Source organism: Tachypleus tridentatus, chromosome 2, assembly GCF_004210375.1.
Source record: "Tachypleus tridentatus isolate NWPU-2018 chromosome 2, ASM421037v1, whole genome shotgun sequence".
Taxonomy (NCBI): domain Eukaryota; kingdom Metazoa; phylum Arthropoda; class Merostomata; order Xiphosura; family Limulidae; genus Tachypleus; species Tachypleus tridentatus.
In genome coordinates, this window is record NC_134826.1 from 1594888 (window position 1) to 1618445 (window position 23558).

The window sequence follows — 23558 nt, forward strand, 5'->3', positions numbered from 1 at the left end:
AATTTATAAAATGTGAAAGAATAATAACTTGATTTATAACTAAGGGTCCTCTTAATATTATGACTCTTTTTTTCAATTATAAACTATATTTATTTGTCAGAAATGTATTTGATGTTTTGGTGAACTAATAAGTTTATACGTTGTAGTGTATATGAAGTAAAGTTCTGAAAGATATGGAAACATAATTTTGGTTTGTCTGTCAATTTTCTAGCAATGAAAGCATTACTTGTTTTAGCCTTTCGCAAACACAAGAGTTAAGGTTTTGTCAATATGCCATCAGCTTTGTTGCTTCATCCATAGGGTGAGAGTCTACCTATTTGTATGTGTGGTAATAACACTGGTCATTAATTCTCTAGAAATCGTTTGATGACAAACTTGTAGCAGATAAAGTGGTAAGAATATTACTTACTGAGTCCTTATATGTAGAGTTCAGTCAGTAAGAAACAAGCTCTGAACACTGGTTTGTAAGGATATCTAAAAATAGGTAAGGTTAGTAATTGTTAAACATTTACGTATATCATTTAAACTTCAGTTCAGAATAAATCAACTAAACACGGGATTTAAATAAGCATCCTTTTCAGGACGATAATTGTAATACTATATAAGGCATATTGGTGGCTACAACACTGGCCTCATTCAAATAATGCATAATATGAATAATAATACTGACATATGTAAGAGTGTTAATTCACGCCTTCACATGCACTCTTTTGCAACTGGAAACTTCTGTCCTCAAGTGTCATAGCAGTACAACAACGTCTCCTCTGTTTACACTTCGTGACAACGAAGTCATTGTCTCGACTCCCTCTCCTATTGTCTTAGACGTACGAAAGTGTTCCTCTATGACAACATGCCAAGGCAACAGCCCCCTAAGCTACTACCTTATACCTAACTATAAGAGATACTTTCTTACCTCTCTGCCCTAGTAATTGGTTCTAGCACGTTTTCTAAACGTGAGTAAGAACGGAGAAATGTAGCTTGGACTTATTTTGCCTTTTTTTTTAATTTTGCGCAAAGCTACACGAGGGCTATCTGCGCTAGCCATCCTTAATTTAGCAGTGTAAGACTAGAGGAAAACAGCTATTCATTATCACCCCTGCCAATTTTGAGCTACTCTTTTACCAACGAATAGTTGAATTGGCCGTCACGTAATATCGCCCTCACAGCTTAAAGGGCGAGCATATTTGGTGTGACGGTAATTCGAACCCGTAACCCTCAGATTACGAGTCGAGCTCCCTAACCACTTAACCAGTATTTATTTAGTCATTGATCAATAATATTTTATAGACTTGAAAGACAGCTCCATTTCATCCACTTGGTTTTTCACTTCCTTATAATCAAGTCCAGTGAATGGAAGTGGCTGAGAGAATGTGACACTGTTTTAATACACTTCGTAAATGTAATAGTTCGAAACAAATTTATTTTAATCTTTACAATATATTTAGAACAGGAAAACTTAAACTTATAAACGCATTATTATTTAAAATAAATCTACGCTTTTCATCAAATTATGCAAACTGCAGATGTATATGTACCTGTAAAAGGAGAGAAATAATTAGTTGCTATTTAGTGGAAGCGATCAGCTGTTGTTTTTAACTTCAGTAATGTTTAGGCAGTCTTACGCCCACACATGTACTCATATCTTACAGTAACTGTACTACCCATACATTGGAGAGCTACATTAGGTGGTTAGTTGATCTCTTATCACCAAAACAACTAAAACTGTAATAAAAGCATACCTCATGTTAATATAGTGTGTTAAAAATATTTCTATTATATATATACTGTATCTCACATAACCACACAAAATATAATTTTGATACAATCACATAATATAGTAAAATAAATGCTTTCGAGTGAAAACTGCAGAAATGCTAACATGGCGAGGAACAACCAGCTTCATACAAAGGAAATAAGCTGATTTACATTGTGGATAGTGTTATGGTGACATGCACACATGTACATAGGAATTCCGTCATTGAAACAACCTGTATTTTCTATCTGAAAACATTTGTAAATACTGCTTGACCACTAACGAGTTTCGCAAGTTATTAGCTTTCGTTATCATGCTCTTATTGGTGGTCGTGATATTTATATTTGAAGAAATATTTATCCACTTACTAACTTACACTAGCTATTTGGAACTACAAAACATACGATTATTTTCAAGTTGCTGAAATAAAACTCTTGAATCGAAATACTTCTCCACGATTTTACCTCAATCGCTGGAGGGAAGACAGCTAGTCAACACCATCCACCATGAACTTTAGTGTTACTTTCTTACCAATAAAAGAACAGGAATTGACTGTCATAATAACGCTTCCATGGCTGAAGAGGACAAGCATAATCGAAGACAACAAAAGTGTCTTCCGAATCATACTACCTGATCATATAAAAATTGGCGGTGGGTGCTGTTGACTAGCAGCCTTCCTTCCAATTTGCCAATTTAAAATTAGGAACGACTAGCTTATAGCTGTAGCTGTGTGTGTGAATATCCAAAAATATATATTCAAAGGGAAAAAAAACTACTTGTTACAGAATTCCAACTTTATTTTTTCAAAACAGATAATGTAATTTTGATAACATCTTACTCCATTTTCTCTTATTGTGTACACATTTACTTAAAAAAAGAAGTATTGTTACCCTTGATAAAAACGTATGTTTTAAATGCGTGTGATTATACAAACAAATTCGCTTTTAACAAACTTAACATAAATTTACACTTCTTTCGTTTACTTCTTTATTAAACGAAGAATTGAAAGACTGGTAGCTAACTTACCTTGGCATCGATTATTTCCAGCTTTTGTGAAAAGAGCGTTACTAAAACTGGTATTAAACGGATGTTCATTCTACCAATTTTGAAATGTCTTGTCCTAAATACAGACAGAATTAAGAAACGCTATATAATGTGTTTCAATAACAAATAACTTAAAATATAAAATTAAAACATGCATGCTCATAAATATTATCATACAAATAATTTGTCCAGAATGCCCCTCAGCGGCTCTGCGGTATGACTGTGGATCTACAACGCTAAAAAACCGGGTTTCGGTACCCGTGGTGGGCAGAGCACAGATAGCCCATTGTGTAGCTTTGTGCTTAATTCGAAAAACAAACAAACAGTTGTCGAGAATATTAGTATTTGGAAAAGTATTTTAAGAAAAACCATATTTTTGTCCGAAAACTAAATACGATTTCAATCAAACAGAAAAAAAATCTCGCTATAATTTTTACTGCAAAATTAAACTTTTGAAGATTTTACGATAAGTTAGTTTCAGAAAATTGGTTAATTAATTCAGACTTTATCGTTAGTTTATGATATTCACACAGTAAACTCAATATGCAGTGGAAATTAATTGATTAAAGAACTAAATCTATACGTAAGTAAAATATTTCAATAAACATTAAATTACCATATGCTGTGAATTAATTTAGATAATACAAATTGTATATGTGCAACATCTTATAGAAAATTATTTGCAACATTAAAAATCTAATTCTAAAAAAAAATTGTTTTACAGTTTACGTAATTGTGTTAATACAATAACCTGATAAAAATTGATAAACATTTTTGTAGATTCTAGTCATTATAAAATGTGTTTGTTGAGGGAGGTCTCAGTTTAGCTTGAGAGCATATTTTGGTTTAGAATAGATATTTGTTTCAGCAGAAAAAGAAAAACAAGTTCCACTTTCTGAACTTCTACTGCATTATTTTCTATCATTTGGAAATATGTATAAGTTCTATATTTAATTTGGTCAGGACAAACTCCATATCAACCAAGGAGGAGAAACTAAAATACTAGCTACTAAAACTCGGGTCGTTCGTACATTCCAAGTGAAATTACTGCCAGTGTTTATAACTTTTGCTCTGGATAGAGCTAGATGTTCGTGAAGTAGCACATAGTAGGCTTTCTTGTTAACGTTACTGGAAAAAGGAGAGATACTTGTTACCCATATTAGTTCAAACATTTGACTTTAGGATAAATCTATTGCAGAAATTGATAGTTTTGTTTTTGCAACAGCTCAACTACAGTTAAAGAGGGGGGAAAGGCAAACTAGCATCTCATGTCGACTAGCTTGGGTCCATGAACAGAATACTGTATGGATTTCTATCCAGATGGAAGATACAGTTGACTCCTAATTGCATAAGGTGCTCTGGAGTATAGTATGTTATCACCGCAATAATAAAGTTGACACCGAGTCGTTTTCTACTGAAATTCAGTTTGTTTGTTTGTTTGTTTTGGAATTTCGTACAAAGCAACTCGAGGGCTATCTGTGCTAGCCGTCCCTAATTTAGCAGTGTAAGACTAGAGGGAAGGCAGTTAGTCATCACCACCCACCGCCAACTCTTGGGCTACTCTTTTACCAACGAATAGTGGGATTGACCGTCACATTATAACGCCCCCACGGCTGGGAGGGCGAGCATGTTTTGACGCGAACCCGCGACCCTCAGATTACGAAGCGTACGCCTTAACGCGCTAGGCCATGCCAGGCCCCTGAAATTCAGACTGCACTAGATTGTGCAGTTATTGGTCTTATTGCTGGCAATTTATTGATGCTCAATGGTAATAATGAACCTTCAGCTAGTTAGTTCAATCGTTGGTAGGATTGGTTTCTGCTACTGCATTTGTCAAAACCTTGTAATGAACGAGAGATGCACAATTTTTTAGATTTCGCAATATACCAACAACACTTTGTGGCCACATTTTCAAAAAAGGTATCTGCACTGTTACCACTGTTACTTAACTGAAACATATTTTAGGTAGACTAAACACAATGAATAAGCACTATAGAATGTGATTTAGATGATGCTATAGGGTTACCTTATCCGCGACGAAGCAGTCCATTCTAACTAATTGGAGCAATATTGTCGCAGGTGCGAGTTAGATTAGAGCATGAGTTATGCACGTTGCTTAAACACTTAAAATGGTAATTATATTTTTTCAAAATGAGAAATTCGGTACTTTGTTGCAATACAATATTTCTTTAAATTGTAGAATAGTTTACTATGCGTGAACAATTTACTGATTTAAAACTGTAAGAAAATGAGGCATTTTCAGACCAGATTTCTCACACCATTAATTTTTTCAGCAAAACTAGTTTTCTTCAGAGTGTTCTAGTAATGGTAGCTTATTTCCAACTTAAAAAGAAGTCACTGAGTAAACAAACTTTCAGACTCTTGAGAATTCAGCGATTTATTTATCTTAACAGACGAAACATTGAGAACTGTAAAACTGAACTCATATAAAAAAATACAAAGATAACAACAAAAACGAGTATAAATAACATACCTTCAACAATAAGATGCTTTGGTTAGATGTGACAATCGATTCTATATTTTATAAAATAAAGCTTAACACCCTAAAACAATGTATCAAATTATTTTAAGAATTTGGTCGTTCTTCCAGTCGCTGTTATTTCTTTCTGGTTTTGCACTCGAATGCTTCATCTGAACTCTCTCAGAAAACAGGTTATAAATATTTTTTTTTCCAAGAATACTGCAGCAATTCAAATAATTTCTGGTCAGAAAGGAACAACCTGGTTCAACGAAGATGATTAAAATCGTAGTTAAGCTGTGTGTGCATTTGTTTTTTAATTATAGCAAAGCAACATCGGGCTATCTGCTGAGACCACCGAGAAGAATAGAACCCCTGATTTTAGCGTTGTAAATCCGTAAACTTACCGCTGTACCAGCGAGGGACAAAAGTGCAATTAAATCAGAGTTAAGTCACGTGGTATCCTGTTATTGGTTTGCACGTGAAGGTCATACTATCACGACTTTTCTAAGTAATGTTTCCTGAAGCAGGGAATTAATATGAAATGTTAAGTGAAATCTTGTTATGCAAGACAGTTTCATAAGAGGTAGTTTGTCGAGTGTACTTTTTTCTATGCCCTTGTCTTTTTTGTAGTTTTTCTTAAATTATAGAAATTATAAGTTAGAAATATTGTCCGTTATTATATATTGATAAAATATAGGTAAAAAAATGCAAAGAAAAAAGCTAGTAGGAAAAAAAAAGACAAAAAATACACAAACAAGTAAAAAGGCTGTTAGGTTTCTTCTAGAAATTCTAAGAACAGAATCATGTACAACTATTCATTGAAAAGCATTATTCTACTCTTTCGTTTTCTTGCTATAGAGTTGCAACGCAAGAAACTGGTTTTTACTATCCGTAGCGGGCAGAGCACGGATAGCCCATTGTGTAGTTTTGTACTCAGGTTCAACCAAACAAATCATTACAGAGCCCCATTTTACTGAATTCGGTCTGAAGCCTTAGAATTACTAAGACTTACCCTGATTATAATTTATATATAATTTACACACTTTTTTATCAGAATATATCAAAAGCAGACACACACAGACCAGTCAAGTAAGCTGGAGAAATTTTGTAGCGATTGTTCGAGCCGTGTACGGTGTAAACTTACTGACACGACCAGGTAGGTAGGTAGTGTATATAAACAAATTTGCTGTTTTAAAAATATTTGAATTGTTATGTAAGAAATATCAACGACCTTTTTACTTGATTGTTTTTATATTTCGCGCAGAGCTATACCAGAGCAATATGCACTAACGTCCCTAACTTAGCAGTGTAAGATTAGAGGGAAGACAGCTTGTCATCACAACCCACCGCCAATTCTTGGGCTACTGTTTTACCAACGAATAGTGGAATTGACTGTTACATTAGAACGAGACTATCATGAAAATGCGAGCATGTTTGGCGTGAAGGGAATTCGAATCCTCGACTCTCAAATAGCTAATCGAATACCCATACTGCGCCTAACGACCTTTTCAGCGTATTATTAATATATATGCGCTTAATACAGCGTAATAATTACTTTGATTTTTTTATTTTTTTTTTGCTTAGGGATTCTATTGGGTGACTTTACGGCACGCGGATTATTTGTAGTTTATAATAGTAGAAATCAACTAGGAGAATGATATGATTTATGCTGAAAAAATAATTTCAACGCCTAACTGAAACATGTTTCGCAGCATTATTCTTAAAATAATCTGGATAGCTGTAAAACAACTCTATTTTAAAGTATATTAGTTACATTTAGAAATAATAAATTATTTTTGTATCAGTTCTTACACTATTTCAGTTTGTTTTAAATTATTTTGAGATATGCGAACATATGATGTATGTTTTATCTTCTATAATACTGTAGAAACGCTCACAAGTTATGATTCTTTAGTTTCTGCGCTGTCGTGGTGACAATAAGTGATCCAGAAAATTCTTAACATTACATTCAATTAATTACCATGTTCCCATCAGTAGGTGAAATCTTCTTTGCCCTTCACATTCCCTCTGTTCATCATTAGATGAAGCATGCATGTTGAATTGGTTAGCAATGGAGTATCCTTTGTTAGCGTATTATTCCATCAACTCATAGTAACAGCTGATTAATGCTGTAAAGGAAAAGAAGTCCACTGGGCAAAGTAAGCGAGTTTACCTTATAGATTCAAGAGCATTTTCTTCGTTCGGTTACCCATTAGCTTACCTACTGAGAAGGCCTTCCATTTTGAGGATCATTGTGTTGATTTTGCTGCAGTCAATCCTCCGAGAAAAAAGATGACAACTTAACGTTATCTAGAGGAGGAAAGGATTCTTTGTTGCTGCTTTCTTAAGATTAATTTAACATAATCTGTTTTTTATTTATTATCAGAGTAAATATATTTTTATTTATTATCAGAATAAATATAGTTTTATTTATTATTAAATAAATATATTGCTCATTGTTTGCAATGTGTCCAGGGTTATTATTTTCACACCGAAGAAAATCTCGGTTGAATAATGTCTCTCATAAAAATCTTTGTAATTTCCTGAGCAATCTGTTTATCGGATTCGTTAGAGATGCTGTCAAACCGAGGGATTACTCAAATCCTGTTTTAGTGCTACGTTCCACTGTCCAAACTGTTCTTATATACTGAAATATCAGTGTTTTCGTACACTGCTGGCCAAAATCTTAAGGCCAATGAACATAAAGAAAAAATATGCATTTTGCATTATTAGACTCAACCACTTATTTGAGTAGAGCTTCGAAAGAAGAAAATAAGAAAAGGGAAAATAAAAAAAAATTTAGCAGAGTAGGAAATGCCCAACAAGAGGTCTCAGTAGTGAGTTGCACGGCACTCATTGCGAATAACTGCAAACATTCCTTTTGGCATGGTCAATATAAGCGTTTGCAGAAGGCTGGGTTGAATGTTATTCCAAGTGGTGAAGATAGCTTCACGAAGATCATGCACTGTTTGGAACTGACGTCAATTTCTATAGACTTCCCTTGCCATCCAACGCCAAACATTTCCAATGGGGTTCAGTTCGTGCAAACACGTTGGATGGTCCAAAAGAGTCACGTTATTCAACATGAAAAATTCATTTGTCCTGCGGGCATTGTGGATTGCAGCATTGTCTTGCTGAAAGATCCAGTCATTTCCACACAAACGAGGGCCTTCAGTCAATAAGGATGCTATTTCCAACATACCAATGTAGCCAGCTGCTGTTTGACGCCCCTGTATAACCTGAAGCTCCATTGTTCCATGAAAGGAGAAAACACTCCAGATCATGATGGAACCTACTTCCCTGTGTTGTGTAGAAAATGTCTCCGGTGGAATATCTTTATCGTGCCAGTAACTTTGGAAGCCATCTGGACCATTCAGGTTAAATTTTTCTCATCAGAGAACAAAATATTCGTCCACTATTCTACGTCCTATGTCTGGTGCTTCTCAGCAAAGTTTAACCGAGCTGTTTCGTGGTGTGGAAGGAGGCGTGACCTTTGAAGACGTTTACCGGTTTTAAAGCCTTTCTTTTCTTATTGTTCTTGAGATGCATTCTGCGTCTGTAAGGGCCTTAATCTGGTTCGATGATCAGCTGGTGTCTTGTCGGACAACCCTTCGAATCCTTCTGCTCAACGCCGGCGAAATTTTCTTGGGCCAATCACTTGCAATTCTCGTTCCGTATCCCTCAGGGTCTTTTAAGAAATTTCAACAGCAATTTTACTACGCCCAATCTCACCAGCGATTGCACGTTGAGAGAGATCTTGCTTTTGCAATTCGACAATTCTGTCACGTTCAAACACTGTCAACTTTTTAGCCTTTACCATGTTTTACCCAATGTAACACAGGAAGTGTCAGTGGGAGATGTTGACAATGCTAATGCTTGAACACAAATGACTAAATTTCGTTACGTGTTTAGCGATTAACGCTTTGTTTCAGTATAGCCTTAAACGTCTGACCAACTAGTATTTAGGCTAATTTCATAGTGCTCACATTTTCCCATTAAATGGTAAAATGTTTTTTATTTTCCCTTTTCTTATTTTCATCTTTTGAAGCTCAACTGAAATAAATGGTTGAGACTAATAACGCAAAATGCATATTTTTTCTTTAACTTCATTTGCCTTAAGATTTCGGCCAGCAGCAGGGGCGTAGATTTTTAACACCCAATGTGGGGGATGACTTTTGCAACCACTTATGTGGACTGTTAAATTTGCAAATTGGTAATCTCTGATTACGTGAATCTAAAAGCTGTAAACATGCAGTCACAAGTCACAGAGTAATCTTGTTGCCACGATACTTCAAGGTTTCCATGTAGGTCTGTATAAGTGAGGTGTTGTGAACAGTTTTCAAAATGTTAATAGAATAAAAACAAATGTGTCACAAATTAACTGCCACATGAATTTATTCCTGCACACTGCACAGTATAAAAGATGGCCATTATACTTGACAAGGTTACTAATAACTTTCATTGCATGAATTACGTTTTCAGATATTAATAACATTAGTAATTACCCTTGATAAGTTTATATCTACTGAAAAATTGTTCATGTTGTTTGATAAAAAATAATTAAAATGTCTTTGCGAACTCTTGAAAATTACACATCAATACTATGTAGCACATAATTATTCATACTTTTCATTGAAGAAAGATTCATTTAGTCCTTTAGTCTACATGTTCCCAAACGTGGACCACCTTTGTGATGATCTATTGATGAATTCTCTCATAAGCTCTTCCATATTTATCTTGTCGACCTCATCTTTATGAGTGTGACAAACTGCCACATGGTTGAGGTGGTACTGATACATAGTTGACATACAAGCAAAATTGTCATGAGAAGAAACACTTCACTAAACATCTGCTGGTTTGTTTCGTGCATTTTACAGTAAGCATCCTTCGCACCTTTCAGAGATACTGCTTTTGTTGTTCCTTTGAACATGGGCAACTGAAACTCGAGCCGTTGTGCATAGATTTCAGGATAGAAGTTTATAACCGAGTTGTCAATTTTGCCACATGTGATCATGTTCTCACGTGCCAGATATTGCCTCAAGTCATTGTTATCTGCATTGAATATAGTAGTCAGGTGTTCTATTACTGTGTTCACAAATTCAAAATATTGGCTTCTGTAGTAATCTCTAGCTGTTGCACAATGGTGTGTTGAGCCATCACCTGTGATCCTTCTGGGGGTTTGCAAATGCGTGGTAGTTCAACAGGCACCAGATCTAGGGAGGTTACTTTTTCTCAGCTTCATCAAATATCTTGGTGTAATTTTCCTCTGTTCACAATACCCGCAATTGCTCAACTGTCATTGCAGATGCTTCAATCATGCCAGATACTGTCGCTGATTTTGCTTGGAATGCATGGTTTAGTTCCTCTAATGCAACTAATGGACTCTGAGCCATCAACAATCCTAAAACTGTCTTTTCTTTGTCAAATCTGTTTAGCAGAGCTCGTGCTTTTACTGCTACATCTGATTTTTCATTTGCTAATTCAGACAGAAAATCAACAATGTCACTGTAGTGATCATTAGCACATGTAATTGCAGATAGGCGGAACAACCAGCGTGTTGGACACAGTGGGCGGATGTATTTAACTGGACCATTGTGGCTATCTGACGATACAATATTTTCAAAGATTGTCCTGTATCTGCCTGACCTCTGAAGCAAGACATCAAGTTCATGTACCCACTGGATAGAATCTAGAACACATTCACAAGCTTCAACTGCATGTTGTATTGTTAAATTATCCTTGTGTGCTCCGCAGTGAAAAAACAAAGCTGATAGTTGCTTCTCTTTTATTTCTGCCTGGCATCCACTGTACGCACCACTCATGTTAGCGGCTCCATCATAAGTTTGTGCTCTTAATCCTGACAGTGATAAATTGAGTCTAGTCAGTACATCAAGTATAGTCGAGGATATTGTTTCACCAGTTGTATTGGAAACACTGTACAATCCAAGAAATGTCTCATATTGCTTCCTGTTCGGCACCTGTAACATCTTGAGTGCCATCAACCATTAATGCAAAGATTTTACTTTGCTGCACATCGTGTGCTATGTTCCTCAGTATTTGAGGAGCATCTCCATTATTTCATTCTGAGCCTGGGGTGATGTGAATGTGGTTTTCTTTGACAAGTAGGCCGTCAACTCAGAATCTTCCTATTCCAGGAGCTTCATTAACTGCAGGAAGTTCCACTCCGTATCAGTATGTCCACGTAATGCTAAACCTTTACGCAATAAGAAACCTAAACTTCTGAATATTTTGGCTAGACTTCTTTTGCATTCTTCCTGCTGCTTCTTTTTTTTCCATCGTGTAGCTGAACAGTCACTGGAGTTACATCAAGTGAACCTTCTGGAGATATAGAGAATCTGTGCTGAGAGGGGAATTAGTGTTCGTTGAATTTCTCTTTTGCCTTTTTCCAGTTGCAGAAACCGGCAGATGTGAAGGTACATTCCATTGGCCTCAATTTCCATTTAAAAGGCCTCTATTTTCTGCCTTGGCACAATGAAAGCATATGACTTTTGAGTCTGATTGTCGAAGTGCAGCCATGGGAAATCATCAAACCACTTGTCTTGGAAGTTGATATTTTGAGATTTTGCTTTCTGTCGTGGTATTAGTTATGCGTCTGTATGATATGGCTTTCCATACTCTTTCTGTGGAGTTTCAGATTTTTCATTACTGCACAAACTTGTTTCACAACTATCTGGTGGTTCATGATGTGCAATAGTTGCACAAGCATTTTCAGACTCGTCCTCTGATGAACATGGTATTTCCTCTGTATGGCAAGTTTCTATTTCTTTGCTTGAGGTTTTTGGATTATCTGCACCTGCATTGTCACTTGTAGTACTAGTAACTGGCTTGCAGAACTGTCTAATATCGGGAAGTTTCAGACGCTTGCTTGTCATAATTGGAATCTGTTTCCCAGATGACTCAACAGGCTAAAATACAGTCTTTATTGAAAGACTCTAACGTACAACGAACGAAGGTAGAACAGAATGGAAGTAGGACTGAACTGTACAATGTATTTAAGTCAAACGCGCGAACCTCACAGTGACTATCGAGCCGACTGACCACCTGGGCATCGCTGGTACAATAATGTGTGCTAGTTACAACACAAGTAATCGCAAGTTTCTCGAAAAATATTTAAACAATCACAAATATATTATATTCCTGTTAAAGCTTATCAAAAGGCAAACACGTTGTGATATAATGTCTATAAGCACGTCTATTAAATAAAAACACCTAAACAAAAACTAGCAATACAATTCGAGTAGAGGCTTCATGCCGTTGAAATAGCTCCTTTGTGTTCTAATTATACAAGAAAATACAATATTTTTACTATCTATAATAAGAGAATATATTGTTCTTTTACCATAAAGTACCAGCACCTGGTACCGAACCTGTCGTTAACTGTACACTAAACGTACACTATGGTCAGCGACTTCGGCAGCTAAGGAGAGTGAGGCGTTCGACAATAAAACCGGCTAGACATTCATAAGAACAAATGGCGTAGGAAAACCGTACAATATACACATAAGATTGATGCAGCTACAAGCTACAAATGGCCTGCTAGATCTAGATCACAGGAGTTTACGCTTGGGAGTAATATTTTCGAATTTCATGCTCTGTTCAATCTGTTGTGATGAGAATTTTACTTAATCTTACACTACGTACAAGACGTAGTTAGATTCTGTGATAGTGCTTGCAAGCCTTGCATGTATACTTAGGCCTACTGACTGATACTTACGAACTATCGCTTAGATCGAAAAGCATAGAAGCACGTCTATATTAAAGATGTACATTTCGGCTACTGAAAAAGCCTACATCTAGGTCTAATTATGTAATTCGATTGGTAAAAACACGAGAATCACAAGAACAAACACACAATTTGTATGACTGTGATGCAATAAAACAATTCAACAGACCACTGTAAGGGAGATAATTGTATGCACCATACCCCCCACCTAAAATGAATGTGGTGTACCCTCCCCATCCCCCCCCCCAGGATTTACACCCCTGCCCCACGGCTGTAAAGTTTAGCACGATCGGTGACAGGATGTGAACCCACGTCCCGCTAATTACTAGTCGATGGCCCTGGCCACCAGGGCATTCCATGCCTCTTGGAAATGAGCAAATGTTTTTTATACGTACTTAGATGTGTATATAGATAAAGTGTTGTTCGTGTTAAAAGTTGCTGAATGCTGTGTTAAGCAAAACCTTTACAGTGTTCATTAGTGGTACATAAGATGGTGAAATTAAGAAAAAAAACTGCTTGTGAAGCAGTCTATTAAATAAAGTACAACCAAAAGAACTATATGTATAAAATGTTGAAGAACTAATGAGCTGTGTGGTAAAATTAAGAATTAAGTGTTGGTTATTACAACATTATTAAGACCAACATAAAGTGTGTAATTTATGTTTATCAGAAATCATCTTTTCAATGATTGCCCTGAATTGAAGTGCTACATATGTAATAAACAAGGACATATAGCCAGATGTATTAATTATTATTGTAAGACTTGTAACACATAGAATCCTGAACACCCTCGTTCAAAGTATTCAAAGACGGTAGTGACTTGACTGTGATAGGCTGTGGCCTTGAACTAGTTGGAATGCAAGAAGAAGGACCTATAGAGAATGCAAAAATTATTAACAATGACTCTGATAAAACAAATCAAGGAAGATGTAATTAATACATTGAAAAAAGATATAAAGAAACAGAATGGTGATCTCTCTAGTGTACGTACAGGACACCACTTTAAGAGAGATAGTGGTACTTGTAGGAAGTAAGGAAAAGTTAATGGACGAAGCCGAGAATAATGTAACAGATACTGTACTGGCTTTTGAAGCGAGAAGTGAAATGACAACATATATGGGTAGTGTTTGAAACTATACGACGGATATGATAGTTCAGTCTGAATTATCGGATAATGGTAAGAACGAGGAAGATACAAAAACATCAAAGAGAACTTTGATACTGCCGACGAAACGAGTAAACGAATGAAAAGAAATAAAATCATCAAGAGTAAGATATCTCTGAAAACGAAGTTAGTTAATTATACACAGTAATAATGCCCTCCATCGATATATAATGGTCTGCATATGAACATTAAATATTTGTGGAGGTAAATGTAAGTATACCATAAATAGGTTGAAACACTGGTTTATCTTTATGCGATATGACACCTTATGTGTACAAGAAACACACTGGAACAGTTATGATATTCCAAAGTTTAAGAACGTATGGAATGTTAATATATATGTAATGATTTTTGTGTTGACGATAGAAATGGGGTATCTATATTAGTTCGAAAAAGTATGGTTATTACAGTTAGTAATACATATAGTATGTTGGGTATAGACTTTGTAATACAGAACGTAATAGTATTTGTATGGAACATTTACAGCCCGAATATTTCCCATATGCGATACCTATTTTTTTTTTAATAATTGCTGTCAAAACTGCCTAAAACCAATATAATATTACTGCTGGGTGATTTCAATTGCGTTTTGGAAAACCATATGAATAAAGATCCTCCCACTTATTATGACGATATATCCCTCATTAGTTTGTAAGATTGCACGAGCTAATATAAACTAGTGAATGTGTAGAGAAAATTCCATCCCACGGAGAAGCAATATACATGGAAAAGAAAAATATTCAGTCGCGGATAGATAAAATTTTACTTTCCAATAACAACATAAATCGAATGTATATATAACAAAGCCACATTAGACTATCTGCTGAGTCCACCGAGAAGTATCGAATGTGATTATAACAAAGCCACATTAGACTATCTGCTGAGTCCACCAAGGGTATCGAGTGTGTGTATAACAAAGCCACATTAGACTATCTGCTGAGTCCACCGAGGAGTATCGAGTGTGTGTATAACAAAGCCACATTAGACTATCTGCTGAGTCAACCGAAGAGTATCGAGTTTGTGTATAACAAAGCCACATTAGACTATCTGCTGAGTCAACCGAAGAGTATCGAGTTTGTGTATAACAAAGCCACATTAGACTATCTGCTGAGTCAACTGAGGAGTATCGAGTTTGTGTATAACAAAGCCACATTAGACTATCTGCTGAGTCAACTGAGGAGTATCGAGTGTGTGTATAACAAAGCCACATTAGACTATCTGCTGAGTCAACTGAGGAGTATCGAGTGTGTGTATAACAAAGCCACATTAGACTATCTGCTGAGTCAACCGAAGAGTATCGAGTTTGTGTATAACAAAGCCACATTAGACTATCTGCTGAGTCAACCGAAGAGTATCGAGTGTGTGTATAACAAAGCCACACTAGACTATCTGCTGAGTCAACCGAAGAGTATCAAGTGTGTGTATAACAAAGCCACATTAGACTATCTGCTGAGTCAACCGAAGAGTATCGAGTTTGTGTACAACAAAGCCACATTAGACTATCTGCTGAGTCAACCGAAGAGTATCGAGTGTGTGTATAACAAAGCCACATTAGACTATCTGCTGAGTCAACCGAAGAGTATCGAGTTTGTGTATAACAAAGCCACATTAGACTATCTGCTGAGTCAACCGAAGAGTATCGAGTTTGTGTATAACAAAGCCACATTAGACTATCTGCTGAGTCAACTGAGGAGTATCGCAGAACGATAAATCGTATTATTGATATTGTAGTGAAGTTTATCAATAAATATAGTTCGATGATGGAATGGTACGATAAACTAAAACACAAATTTAATTTAATTTATTGTATATTTAAAAGGATATTCTATCCGAAGAAAATTGTCGACAAAAAAAAGGTTACAAAATGATATTTGTGTCTAGTGAAGGCCAAACGTGCCAGAAACATTGTAAGAATCAAGGTCTTAGAAGAACAAATAAAAGAATTGAATATGAGAAAACAGCAGGTGCTTTCTTAAGAGCAAAGAAGGTGAAAAGAGTTCCAAATACTTTTTCAGAGTTGAACACCAAAGACAGGAAAAAATACATATATAAATAGTTTAGTAGATGAGGAGTGTCAATGACCAACAAAATCTACAGGACTATATTACAGAATATTATGCAAATTTATAGAAGTCTGACCAATTGTCGGAACAGGACATTGATAATTTTATGAGTGTATCATCCACTAGGCGAAATAACTTAGACGGGTCAATATTGGAATGTCCTTTTAGTAGTATGGATTAACATTTTATAAGTCTTAACTTAATTTGAAAAGGAAGCATAATAAATCTTAGTATTCTCTTGTATGAGAATCATGTCATCAATTTGCACCTTCTTCACTGTTTCTTCCATTCACTGTTCTTTCATTGCCTCTTTCTGATCCCCTGAGTTTAACATTTATTTTGCATTATGGTATAAATATTACTAAGGCAAATTATAATTTTTTTATAGCTTTCAACCTTTGTTTATGAAGACACAAACTAGAAAGCTATGCCCACTTGCCATATGCAACCTGTGACATTATCTCTAATGTTTACTATTATATAGCTTTTAACCAACAGAAAGATAAAATATTAATTTAATAACTAACATATAATGCTATTCAATTCTCAGTACAGTTTTTATTTCTATGGTCTTCACCTCGAAAGTTGCTGTCACATAGTTCAAATTGAATAGTTAAAGGAATTATTTTATGCACTTCTCTCATTGTTAGAAAACCAGTTAAATTATAATAATCACAGGACAATGTTTGCTTTGTACATGATAATGCCCCATGTTCTTATGTGCATTCGTTAACTAAATAAAAACTGTGTACTTTACAAGTTACATATTTACACAGAAATAGGCTTAACATTCATCAGTAGGCCAGCATAAAAAAAAAAACCAAGCTAAATTTAAATACTACATTTCTTGTTTTTTATGTGTATTTATGTATTGATTATTATAAAAGTAACTAAAATGTAAAAATTAGAAACATTTTAGGGTAGATAAGATTAATTTATTAATTTAATGAAAATAATGATAAGTTTTTCTACAAGATATGTTCATGTGTTATGCCATTCAGTAGTACAACTTGTGCTATGCATTTGCTGAATGACTGATTTACAGCTTGCCATCATGGGATTAATAGTTAGATACTATTCAAGGGTCAATAAAACAGTAAATTAAGTTGAAACACTAGTTGGCTGTTATGAACCTTAAGATAAACAATTGTAGTTTTCTGTTACAAAGTGCAGTTGCTCTTGTAAGACAAAGGGTAATTCAGATTTATTTTGTATTTTTGTGGTGGCTACGAGATCTATCAAATTGATGAATTTGTATGGAGCTAGGGTTGAGAAAATAACAGATAAAATACAAAGTTTTACTGAAAAAAAATTTGGTATTCATTTAGAGATCTTAGAGATAAAATTTGAAAACTGTAAAATGAATAAATATATTTTTAATGTTAACATGACAACACCTTGCACTCTGATTTGGTGCATTCATAGATAAAATCTTTAGTGAAAATATTTAATTACAAAATCCAATTTTTTTGTACAAAAGACTTTGAATATGTATTAAAATGTTCAAAATTAATACTTATATAGTTAATTTTTGTACATTATATCCAGATTTGTTTATTAGCAGTGAAATGATCTAATCAGTCATCCATGAAATGCTAAAGCTCTCTTTCATTAAGACAGTGGTTCCTAACCTTTTTTTATACCCCGTACCCCTAAAAAATTTAATATGTTCTTGCACCCCTCACAGTAATTATTTATTTAAGAATATAGGTGAAGGTGGCCAAAACAAATTTTATAATTAGTTTTAATGACATATAAACGAAAACGAAACATTTGGAAAAGAAAAAAATATTACAACAAACTAAAAGTTGCGTTAACCCTACATGGCCTACAAAAAAAATAAATTTTCATCCATACATGAAATGAAATTTCTTTGAATTTAAAATGTTCAAGTGTTCATAAGCCAATTTAAATTTAATGACTCTTTTGTTCCTGTTTATTTCTTACAAGTTTTTCAGCATGGCACTTTGTTGCTGATAGCAATCCACAAGTCGCCTGTGCACCCAAGTGATTTCTAGATTTTGTCTTGATTGAAAAGAGCAAACCAAACTCACATAAGTATGTTGTCATGAATGGGATGAGCACATTTAGAGCTTTTTTACAAAGTCTTGGAAACATGTCCATTGCTGAACACTAGTATTGTTCTAAAGTTTTGCTTTCAAACTGCATTTCAAGAACTCGATTTGTACGCAGTTCAATAAGATCTTCCTTCAGTTCTTCATCATCCGACTTATCCAAATTGAAGGAGTATGGATTCATAATCTATTCTTCAGAAGTTTTGAGTTCTCCAAAATATCCATCAAATGACTTTGATAGTATTTCCAAATGATCCCCAGTTTCTTCACACACACATGGAATTAGAGACTCATCCTCACAATTTCTTTGATAATTTTTTTTTAACTGAACCAAATGTAAAAAGGATTTTTTTCTATTTCAATGTTTATGTTTTATTGAAGAGATACACAGGTCATTATACATGAAAATATTAAATACACTAGAATTTGGTGAATTATTGTGATCTATTTCTGGGTAAATCATAGTTATGCTTTCAGAAAGTTATTTTCTATTAAAGAAGTCATTAAATCTCCCACATCAGAGTGGAGTGTGAAAGATTTTTTAAATCTTCACAAAGATTGAAGAAGTGGTTTAAAGAGCGACAATCCAGTTTGTTTTCAAGAAGTGTCAAGGAAATTTGATGTTTTGATTGTATGAAGAAAATAAATATTGCAAGTGCAGGGTTAGTGTATTATTTAACATATGACTTAGAACAAATGTTTATATCTAAAGTATAAAGAATCCTACAACTGGAAGACATTTTCTTTTATGGTTGTTTTCATTTTCATAGGGAAATCTTCCAAATCACCATTATGGAATACTTAGTCAATGAGTTGACTGCTTTGCACATCAGTTGTTTCGTCAAATTGAGAGAAATTTTCATAGCTTGATATCTGGATAACTTGGTCCAAAATGTAACTAAATCACAATTCGGTTTGAAAACATTTTTGATAACGGCACTAATTTAAGCTTGTTAATTCTTAAACAATTTTATTTCTAATGCACATGGTTTGATCACCTCTTCAATTGTAGTTTAATTTGGTATTTATATGTTGGTATGAAGCCATCAAGTGTTTGCATAGAAAAAACTTAATTTTGAAAGGGTAAAACTAAACGGGCTCTTCTAATATTGATATAGCCAAACTGACATGCTTGTTGATTTTGCAGGTTCACAGTTCATTTGAAGACATTATACAAAGCATGCACTGGTGGATACAGTTGTTCCAATGCAATTAAAGAATGTTAATAATCAAATTCAATTTCCATTCACAAATGTTTTTTTTATAACACAGGTCAAAAGTTGACTAATAATATATGGTTTACAATCTGCAAAATTTCTAGAACATTCTTGAATATATGTTTATGTCATCGGTTAATCTGGATACGCTGGTTTGCATCTCAGGAAAATAACAAAATAAATAATAAACACGCTTTCACAAATGTATATTAGGTGCCGAGTATTTGGCATTTATTTTTGGGTTTCAGTTGTCATTAAATAAAAGTGACGTAGAAACTGTTTATAACAAGGTACTACATTGTAACAAGAATGAAATAAAATGAAGTAATTTTTTATAGGAAAGTATTATTATACCTAACTATGAAAAGTTATCTCAATAGTAAAATATTAAGGTAAATTAACAATTTATGTTATCTTTTTCTTGTATCTAAAGCTGTTTAACTTGGTTTTTATGAAATTGGATGGTTTGTATGTTTAACTGATTGCTTGAAAACAGTTTCATATTATTTGTGAAACTGAAATTACCAAATAACTTACATAACAGAACCAGTTAGGTTATAATCTTATCCTACTGGTGTCATTTTATTTCTTACTGGATCAAAACATCAGTGTTGGTTTTACTGTTTCTAGAAAATGTCATGCTTACTTTTATTAATATTCACATGTGTCTGTATTGTTTAAAACATCAAGTTTTGCTTTTACTGGTAGTATTCACATGTATCTGTATTCTTGTAGAAAGTTGATATTATTGGTCTTATTATGTGTCTGTATTCTTGTACCAAACATCAAGTTTTGTTTAACTGGTAGTGTTCACATGTGTCTGTATTCTTGTTCCAAACACCAAGTTTTGGTTTACTGGTAGTGTTTACATGTGTCTGTATTCTTGTTCCAAACATCAAGTTTTGGTTTTTTAGTACATGTGTCATTGTTCCAAACATCAGTTTTTGGTAGTGTTCACATGTGTCTAGCCAAACATCATGTTTTGGTTTTACTGGTAGTGTTCACAAGTGTCTGTATTCTTGTTCCAAACATCAAGTTTTGGTTTTACTGGTAGTATTCACATGTGTCTGTATTCTTGTTCCAAACATCAAGTTTTGGTTTTAATGGTAGTGTTCACATGTGTCTGTATTCTTGTTCCAAACATCAAGTTTTGGTTTTACTGGTAGTATTCACATGGTCTGTATTCTTGTTCCAAACATCAAGTTTTGGTTTTACTGGTAGTGTTCACAAGGGTCTGTATTCTTGTTCCAAACATCAAGTTTTGGTTTTAATGGTAGTGTTCACAAGTGTCTGTATTCTTGTTCCAAACATCAAGTTTTGGTTTTACTGGTAGTGTTCACATGTGTCTGTATTCTTGTTCCAAACATCAAGTTTTGGTTTTACTGGTAGTGTTCACAAGTGTCTGTATTCTTGTTCCAAACATCAAGTTTTGGTTTTACTGGTAGTATTCACATGGGTCTGTATTCTTGTTCCAAACATCAAGTTTTGGTTTTAATGGTAGTGTTCACATGTGTCTGTATTCTTGTTCCAAACATCAAGTTTTGGTTTTACTGGTAGTATTCACATGGGTCTGTATTCTTGTTCCAAACATCAAGTTTTGGTTTTACTGGTAGTGTTCACATGTGTCTGTATTCTTGTTCCAAACATCAAGTTTTGGTTTTAATGGTAGTGTTCACATGTGTCTGTATTCTTGTTCCAAACATTAAGTTTTGGTTTTACTGATAGTGTTCACATGTGTCTGTATTCTTGTTCCAAACATTAAGTTTTTGTTTTACTGGTAGTGTTCACATGTGTCTGTATTCCAGGTTAACAACATTGGTTCAGGTTTTGTTCACAATAAATGGCTACAAGTAAAGGTCGAAAATAATGAACATTATGAAATATTTGAAACATAACAGTTGAGAACAGCAAGTTTGAACGTTAGTAGATATCTTTCATCTAATGTTAAGGATTTTTTTTGTTTAATTATAAGTTCGGAAATAGAAGTTGTGTATATTTTTGTAATCACAAAATCTAGTAGTGCTGGAACCGTAAGTCGTAGGTGGCTGTTGTCTGTTTGTTATTCTGTATAAGCTAGAATGTTTTAAACTGTGCATTATTATATAGAGTATAAAGGTGTGAAAAAATGTATTTATTTGTTGGACTCAGAACAAAGCCACTTTGAGCCATCTAATGTAGGTGTAAGAACAGAAATACTGTTTTTTATCATATTTTTAATTTTGTAATTTAAATGTTCGGTAGTGGGAATTGCGGGTCCTAATGATGGCGTTTGCATCAAAAGGTTTAATAGCTTAGGCCAAGAATACCTAGAGTTCTCAGTTTTCTTTTTTATTTGAAGCTAGATTACAAGTATGAGACATTGTGAAGTGATTAGAGTTGTTTCAACAGCATAATTAGATGAAAGAAAGTCACGTGGACAGTGTGAACCAGTTTGTGTCTTCGCTATCGCCGATATTGAGTTGTTTTACGTTAGTTAGTTTGTTCGTTTTGTTTGATTTCGTGCAAAGCTACACGAGGGCTATCTGTTTTGGGTTTGAATTTTGTAGCTGGGAATATGGTTTATAATTATTTTTAACGGTGTGGGGTCGACAGTGAAATGTAACAAAACGATTGTTTGTTTGTATCTTAGGTGAAACACAAAGCTACATATTTTGCTATCTACTTTCTGTCTACAGCGAGAAATCGAACCCTTTATTTTGGTGTCGTAAGCCCACTGAACTATTATGGACGTGACAAAACGAAATTTTGTTTTACTTGGATATTTGAACATAAGTACGCAAGAGGTCTCTGTGCTAGCTTTCCTAATTTTGAACTGATAGATAGATACGAGCAGCATTTACTATCAACTCTGGAATTGCTCTATTCGAATTCTTCTATCTCACTGTCACTATTATAACTACTGGCGCGCTTTTATTTAGGTGAGACGTGAACCATGGATCTTTAGATGCATTGCCCGAATGTAAATCACTAGATTAAGTAACCTACAAACTATTATTTTTTTGAAACTACGTTGAGTGGACAGTGAAATCTTATATCGAAACGTCTTCCTCTACACTTTTGTTTCTACAACAGTTGTCGTCCATTTAACTTCGATTCAGCTCTAATACTCTGCCTAAACAGTCTGAAATAATGTTATATCTTTTATTTTGTCTTTTACTCTTGGGTGTACATGTTTCGAAAAGAAATAAGCCTTCTTATATCTTTAGTTTATTGTTTCTTCATCTATGCGCGTATATATATATTTATATATATAAGTACGATTTTCTCTTTCTCTCTATTTCTCTCTCTCTCTTTGTGGTGTGGCCAGATGGCTCGAGATCTCGACTCGCAATCTAAGAATCGCGGATTCGAATCAATACCTTACCAAACATACTCGTCCTTTCAGCCGTGGGGGCGTTATAATGATGGTCAATCACATTATTTATTGGTAAAAGTAGCTCAAAAGTTGGCGGTAGGTGGTGATAACTAACTGCGTTCTCTCTAGTCTTACATTGCTAAGTTATGGATAGCTAGTGCAGATAACCCTCGTGTAGCCTTGTGCGAAATTCGAAACAGACAAACGAAGAGACTCTCTGTGGACCTGTTCCTTATGCACGGCCACATCTTTTAAACTACAAACTTTCGACTTGGGGAAGATATACAGCTTTGTACGGTAAATAACAATGCCTACCTGTCCACAGTCTCAGAGGTCAAAATGATCAACATAGCCAGCAAACTGAACACCAACTGGTCTCAAACTGAAATAGGTGGATTTTTTGGTAATGTGTAACCCAGATATCTATTATTTAAATTTCTTCTCTGTGTGACGACTCGTAATATTTATATCCATGATCAATTATGTGTTAAAATGATTTCAAAACATCGTGGAGCCTTTCATTTGTACTCTTTCCTTTCCTCTCTCTTTCTTCTACGTATTCATACCTGCTCTCTAACTCACCTTAACTGAAAAAGGCTGTTGTTTATCTCGAATATGCACCTCCACTCCCTCAACTAAATAGGCTTGCTTCACTCATAT

The 23558-nt window shown here is 34.6% G+C and overlaps 1 protein-coding gene across 6 annotated transcripts in view; it reads right to left on the reverse strand.

The window, feature by feature from the left end:
- Positions 1-23558, reverse strand: part of LOC143237147 (serine protease grass-like) — a 58926-nt gene that overhangs the window by 22690 nt on the left and 12678 nt on the right. For 2 of the 6 annotated variants that reach the window (XR_013019892.1, XR_013019893.1), the window contains exons 1-2: positions 5292-5703; positions 2780-2873 (exon numbers count right to left, since the gene is read on the reverse strand). The exons of 1 other annotated variant lie outside the window; for it this stretch is intronic. The gene's annotated coding sequence lies outside the window, so the exon portion shown is untranslated. Of the gene's footprint in view, positions 1-2779; positions 2874-5291; positions 5715-23558 lie in introns of those variants that run through there. 3 more of the 6 variants (XM_076476092.1, XM_076476073.1, XM_076476082.1) reach the window with 2 other exon arrangements.